The sequence below is a fragment of the Chelonoidis abingdonii genome, chromosome 1 (genome assembly GCF_003597395.2).
Source record: "Chelonoidis abingdonii isolate Lonesome George chromosome 1, CheloAbing_2.0, whole genome shotgun sequence".
Classification (NCBI taxonomy): Eukaryota; Metazoa; Chordata; order Testudines; family Testudinidae; genus Chelonoidis; species Chelonoidis abingdonii.
The window spans coordinates 295,427,095-295,434,845 of NC_133769.1; positions in this window are offsets into that span (position 1 = coordinate 295,427,095).

Genomic DNA, 7,751 nt, shown 5'->3' on the forward strand with positions numbered 1-7,751 from the left:
AAGTAGTGCTAGAGAACCCAGAAGCTCCCAGTGAAGTCAGTAATGCATCATTGTGTTACTGTTACACTGTAGTCCAGTGGAGGGTGCATATGCAAGTGAAATCAATGAGAGCTACTGGGTGATCTTTACTTTAAAAACAAGGCCAAATTTACAGGTGATTAAATGTGGTTTTAGGAACTTACCAATAATGAGATTTTTGAAAGTCCTCAGCACTGACTTACCTCTGTTCTCACTTAAGTCAATGGTCAAACTCTGATTGACTGTAGTGCAGGGGTCAGCAACCTCTGGCACCTGGCTCACCAGGGTAAGCATCCTGGTGGGCTGGGCCAGTTTGTTTATCTGCCACGTCAGCAGTTTCGGGGGACCGCGGCTCCCACTGGTTGCGGTTTGCCGTCCCAGACCAATGGGGGCGGCGGGAAGCACTGCGGGCCAAGGGATGTGCTGGCCGCAGCTTCCTGCCACCTCCATTGACCTGGGACAGCAAACTATGGTCAGTGGGAGCCACAGTCTACCAAACCTGCCGCCGTGGCAGATAAACAAACTAGCCCGGCCCACCAGGATGCTTACCCTGGCAAGTCACGTGCCAGAGGTTGCTGACCCCTGCTGTAGTGGGACCAGATCTAGGCCAATGTTGAGTGCTTTTGAAAATACAATCTCCAGTTTTGAAAGTTTTAGGTACTGGTTTATTCCACTTTCCCTGGCTGGTAAATCATCCACTGGAATATCAGAAATTGTAGCTATAGTCATAGGTGCCAACTCCATGGGTGCTCTAGGACTGAAGCACCCATGGGAAAAAAGATGGTGGGTGCAGAGCACCCCCTGACAGCCCCCGATCAGCTCCTCCCACCTCCCCTGGCTGATCAGTGCCCCCCCCAGCACCTCCCCCTCCCTACCAGCACTTTCTGCCCACTGCAGATCAGCTGTTCTGCAGTATTCAAGAGCTGCTGTGGGAGGAGGGGGAAGCCCGGGCGTGACATGCTCAAGGGAGTGGGTGGAATGGGGTGGGAAGAGGCGGGGTGGGGGGAAAGGCAGGGGCAGAAAAAGGCAGGGAAGGGTTGAGGCCTTGGGGAAAGGGGTGGAATGGAGGTGGATCTCGGGGCACAGTGGGGTTTAAGTAGCCCCCAGCACAGTAGAAAGTCGGTGCCTCTGGCTGTAGTTGTTCCACCACTAACACTGTAGTTCCTCATTATCCAGTTATTCTTTGATTCTTCTATTCAAGTAAAGAGTGACCATGATGATTTTGTAGCACATTTTATTTATCATTTAACATTTTACATGGTTATTTCGGTATTTTTTGTCTCTGTTACAACACCCAATGCTATAGTGCTACAAAACCCAGCACAATTAAGAGCAAAAAAATGATCCATGTATCAGACAAGCTTTTAGAAAGAGAACTTCTTTAACTAGACCATAGATTGCTTTTGAATATTAAAGTAACCTTCTGAACAATACAAAGGAGGCCTATTGGGAAGTAGTTTAACCAAACTATTTTTTAGCATAATGATCAAAATGCACTGAAACAAGGGAGTGTTACTAGGCCAAATGGATTGGTTTAAACATATTCGACACATGCCACAAGTTCACATAATCAGCCTGAGGCAGTGGAAAACTTAAAAGCTAGTCTGATGGTGTTTCTTACAAATATTCTTTGTATTTTATTACTTGTCTCCCACATGAGGCGTAATAGTTTCAATGTTCTAATTAGTACTTATGTATATTGCTATTACTTTGTGTCTTTAATCACATTATTAAGTCTGTTATGGAGATTTCTTATAGAACCCCACTTTATAATAGTGTTTCTAATTTGAATATGTCCTTTTTTATGTTGTTTGAATCTGAAACATCATAAACTCTTTTTATGGGTCCTTTGATAGTAGTCGCTTTCCTGATTTATGCTTGATTAGAACATACAGTACTAAGTAATAAAGAAACTTCCTGAAGCTTTGGAGTTTTAGTACCAAAACATCCCAACTTCCTCAGCCTTTCTTTACCTCTGACATTAAGTCAAATAAATATGTCCTCTTTAAGTTATTAACCAGAAAATATAAAAGGAAGAAAAATATTATGTGTTCTATACTAAATTGTATTTTGGTTACTTCACTATACCCAATGGGGGTGGGCGTTATTTCATCCAAGGAATATATTAAGAAATTGTCTGAAAGCACTGAGATAGTCTGATAAATATTTACATAGTCAAAAATGTATGTGTATATTAATAGGGATGCATTTTACCTGAGCAAAATACTAAATTTGGGGAGGGTGTTAAAAACAGCAGTGAGAATTGAGAACTAAGAAATAGAGGAAGAAACCTAGAAGTATGGGATCAAATGGAGTGCTGATGTAAGTGGGTGTCATAAGCAGAGAGTTAAGGGTTAATGTTTCCTTTACTTGTAAGGGGTTAACAAACAGTGAACCTGGAACACCTGACCAGAGGATCAATCAGGAGACAAGATACTTTCAAATCTCGGTGGAGGAAAGTCTTTGTTTGTGTGGTTCTTTTCTTTGTCTATTGTTCTCTCTGGGTTCTGAGAGTGACCACACGTATCTACAGGTTCTCTAATCTTCTGTTCAATTTTAGTAAGTACGAAGGTAGAAAGGTGGTTTAGTCTTTTTGATTGTTTTCTTTATTTGCAAATGTGTATCTGGCTGGTAGAGTTTTTAATGTGTATTTGGCTGGAAGTATTTTAAATTGTATTTCTGCTGGAGGAGGCTTCTCTCTAGTTTCTATAAGCTGAAAGACCCTGTAATATTCCATCTTGAATTTACAGTGATTATCTTTACTCTTTTTTCCTTTTATTAAAAGTTCTTCTCTTTAAAAGACCTGATTGATTTTTTCCCCTCATTAAGGCTCAAAGAAATTGAGTCTGTACTTACCAGGGAATTGGTGGGGAGAAGGGAGAGAGAGCAAGGAGGGGGGGAGGTAAATTTCCTCTTTGTTTTAGATTCACAGAGCTTGAATCTGTATTGCCTCTGGGTGAGGGGGAAAGGGGAGGGGGGCAGGATTCAAGGAGTTTGAATCACAGTGATCTTCCAGGGTAACCCAGGGAGGCAAAGCCTAGGAGAGGCACTGGTGAGGGAAAGGGTTTACTTTCCTTGTGTTAAGATCCAGGGGGTCTGGGTCTTGGGGGTCCCCAGGGAAGGTTTTGGGGGGACCAGAGTCTATCAGGCACTCCAAGTCCTGATTGGTGGCAGCGCTACAAGATCTAAGCTGGTAATTAAGCTTAGAGGAATTCATGCTGGTACCCCATCTTTTGGACTCTAAGGTTCAGATTGGGGAATTATACCATGACAGTGAAGTCATTTAGAATGACTGAAGTCAAATACTTTACTGAAGTCATTTAGAATGCATTTACTTACATCTATGCTGAATTTGGTCTATGAAGAGAAAATTAAGTGAGATTCAACCTGGGAAAATGCACATTAATAGATGTGGGAGACAATCGTTTGAAACACACACATTCAGTAAAAGAGAGATTTTTACAAATCAGTTGTTCCAGTAAAGACCCAGAACAGCTAGTAATCGGAAAATTAGATATAAGGTTGCAATACACAAGAGGGGTAAAAAGACAATGATATTTTGGATAGCACATACACAGAGGCATCTCAGGGTGGATTAACTAGGTGATAGTTTGTCTTGATAGACCTGATCTCAAGTCCATTGAAGGCAAAGAGATCTTTTCCACTGAATTCAATGGGTTTGAGTCAGGCCTCAGTTTTCAGTGGTGAAAAATCTTCGCTAGATTATAACATACTGTTCTGGGCATCTCATTGTCTGAAGAATGTTGACAAATTGGAAAGCATTCAAAGAAGAACAATAAATGTGATGAAAGAGGTGGAAAGCTGGATTAATGAAAGAAGTTTAAATGATCAGAAATGTGCATTACTGGGATAAATGATGATGATCAAGGGATGGAATACAGACATGATGATAATCAGTTAGAACTATGAGGTGGAGGGTGGCAGAGTGGTACAAAGGCCATGATCATGCATGAAACTGATAAAAGGAAAATGTAGCTGAACATCAGAAAATAATTTGTATCAGCTAGATCTGCTGATTTGTGGAAGAGTTTCCTAATGTAGTTGCAGAATGACCCTTTCTGAGCAGGAATTTGAACAACATAACCTGTTTACTAGCCATGTGCAACTTTCCAGTCTACTTCTGACAAGCTTCATCTAAATGCCTGAGGATAATTTTGGGGGATTTTCTCTGCTTTTCTAAACTTTAAAAACAAGAGTGGCTAAAATAGAGAAAGTATTGTTTTGAGGTTTCCCCTTTTCTCTGTTTCTTGAATGGTTTCTGGAGGGAAAAGCACACATAAATAAAAACATAAAGTGCTATTATGGACTTTTCCTTCCTGTTTTCTTCGTTTCTTTGAAATATAAGTAAATAACCATTTAATAGTGGTGTTATATTGCGGAATCAATTCCTGATTCCTATATATTTATATAGATGGACCAGGAATTGATTCTGCAATATAGATATATATATCTATGTCTTTACACTTTGCTATCTCTGATAATTCCTGCGTCACACATACACTCCTTCTGATAACATACAGAATGAAATCTCAAGGCAGTTAATTCTCTCTAAGTATTTCAGATCAACAGTTCTATTGTATCAGACCTTCACAAAACATTTAGTAGTGCTACATTCTCCTCTCCAGATTGCACCAAAAATCTTTTGAAGACTCTTCTGCTGTCCTTCCAGATTTGGAATCCTCATCAACATCAATGGGAGTTCCACACATGTAAGAAGAGCAGAATAGACCGAGGCATCTACTGTGAAGTTTCCAGAGGCAAATTTAACCCTTAATTTTTTTCCATCTTGGAAATTCCAATTTTCACATACCCTCTGATCTTCAATTCATGGGGAATCCAATAGGGAAATTTAACATTTTCATGATCAATCTATACTGTTATGCTTACAAGCTTTGAGGAAGGCAGGAGTTAAGATATTTCAAGGTCTGCAGACCCTTTTACCTTTTACAGCACAGATTTTAATCCAGCTGAGGTCAGTAATGTCATTGTCATTTGATAGCTATTCAGTGACCCATGTGAGATGGGCTTATAGTATTCCCACAGCATGAAAACCACTATAACAGTTGACATTAACTGTCACCCTTCTTTTGGTAGTCTCAGCAGATAAAAGGACTGAATGAGTAAAGAGACTGAATTAGCCTCTCATCCCTCTAGAAAGAGTTGAAGTATAATGAAGGATTGGAATGAAAGAAATTAACCCTGCCATCACCTGAGCTGTATCTGTTCTGTAGATGGAGATCAGTTTTCAGGTTTAACAATCCAGCAATTTTCACACGTATTAAAATCATTAACTTTATTTTCTTTTAAAGGTCCTATTTCCAAGTGGGAATCCATTGTAAGACCAAACACTCAAAGCAAATTTTCACAACTTGGCATGCATAATTAAAATATACTTGCAATTTTGTGTCTATCTTGCATGCACAATTACTGTAATAGTGATGCTTCTAGCTGCCATTTGTATGCAGAATTTGTTTCATTTGCACACACAATCACAATAATTGTATGCACAAATTAGGCAGTCAATTACACATGTCCTCAAAATTCTCTAGCTGTTCTACCAGGATCAGAGATGCTATGATGTTATTTTGGAGCTGTCCTAGAAAAACAAGTCTCTCTGTAAAAATAGCAAAGCAATAATGATTTTAAAAAGGTGTTCCCCCCACAACTTTTCACACAGCACACAAAAGAGAACTTTACTGGTCTCCAATTAGCTTCAGAATTTTTCACATTGACCTATTTGAGTGATCACATAAGAAGACATGGAATAAAACTGAAAATGTTAAAACTGATTAATTGTAAAGCCAATAGCAGCTATTCTAAAGATTAGTATGTACAAAATAATCTGAAGTAAACACATGCTATTTCTACTTGTTTAAAATTTTTTCGAGAAATAATGTGACAACATGCTTGCTTTATATGTGTGGCAAGTACGAAGCAAGGACTCTCCAAAGACAAACTTACTATTTCAGAACATTAGCCAAAGTAAAAAAAAAAACACAAAAAACCCCACTAAGTTTGAAGATAGGCCCAAAACAAAGGTAATATATTTTCTTATTGTAATATTCAGTATCTGAGTCTGCTCTCACACTGATGTACATGAGGAGTAACTCCACTGAAGTTACTGGAGTTACACAAATTTTATGCAGTTGTATGTAAGTGAGGTCAGAATCAAGCCCACAAGCTGTTAAATGAGAGAAAACAAACCACGTATGCTAAAGTTTCAAGCACAGTCTTTCTATTGCCTTCAGTAGGTATTGATTCAATCCTAAATTAGCAGATACTAGGTTTTGGAAATGCAGAAAATGTGGATGCCGAGGAGTATGTCAGAGTCATTACCTGGGTATGCTGTTTTGGAGAGCAAGTTTACGGCTGAATTAATGCCACTTCGAAATTTGGTCCTCTGTTTATATATATATGGGATCTGAATTTGATCCCACTTACATCAATGTTAATCTCTGGTAATGCTATTTAAATGAGTTACACTATTTTGAATTTACACCCATGTAACTGAGATCAGAATTTGGAAGGTGTTTGAGAAACAGCAATAAGAATGACACTTAGATGTAAAGAAATGGGGCCAGTTTCACTTCTCCTTAAAAACCAAAACAAAGAAAATTATGCTTTTAAGTTGCACCTTACAGGTAAGTAGAAGAAGCTCTGGGGGAAGTTGGGTGGTGATAATATAGACTTTATTTTACAAGGTATAAGTGATTAAATGAATCCACATTATATTTGCAGAGGAAGTGTTTGGGAGACAAGTTCCAAATGTGTATCTAGGCCAGTATTACTTCTGAGTATTTTATTGTTATATTGTTACATTTCTCAGCTAGTCTAATTTCTTTCTGGATTATTGTAGCATGACATATGTGACATGTCACAGAAAGGGCTTCTGGAAGGTCATTTTGCTGGATTAACTAGAGGAACAAACTAGCGAGATGAAATAACTTATAACACTGGGTCAAAGATTTAACCAGATTTCCTCTATGTCATTCATGACAGGACTGAGTTCAAAGGTTCCAGCTTCATCACATTAAACATTCTTATTGTCTTCTACTGCCCTCATACCTTTTGATTCCATACATGTTATACACATGTTTAGTGTTTTCATAGCACCAACTCTCTCAGACACAATGAATAAAGGCCAGTCATTGTTTGTATGCTGCGTTCATCCAATAACTCCAGGAACCAGTGAGTGGGCATGGAGCAGCCTCACTAATGTTTAATTCCCTCTATGAGCAGTCAAGTTACAGCCTGAGCCACCTCACCCATTCAGCCAAAGAAAAATCTTGATGATTAAACCCATTCCAGTACTGTCAGTAGACAATGGCAGTCCACACATTAGCTGGTAGGGGTAGCTTTACAAACTGCCAAAATTATCCTTATAAAAATGGACTTGTAAAAGCTTCCCAAGTTTGAGAGATTTCATGGATCTTCTCTCTACAACCATCTTGTCATAAAGAACTCAGTGACACCTGTTGGGGACTACAGGGGCAGGTATATATATCTATATATGCAAGCAAGCTAGAGATAACGAGGTTAGTTCAATCAGGGAGGATGAGGCCCTGTTCTAGCAGTTGAGGTGCGAAAGCCAAGGGAGGAGAAACTGGTTTTGTAGTTGGCAAGCCATTCACAGTCTTTGTTTAATCCTGAGCTGATGGTGTCAAATTTGCAGATGAACTGAAGCTCAGCAGTTTCTCTTTGAAGTCTGGTCC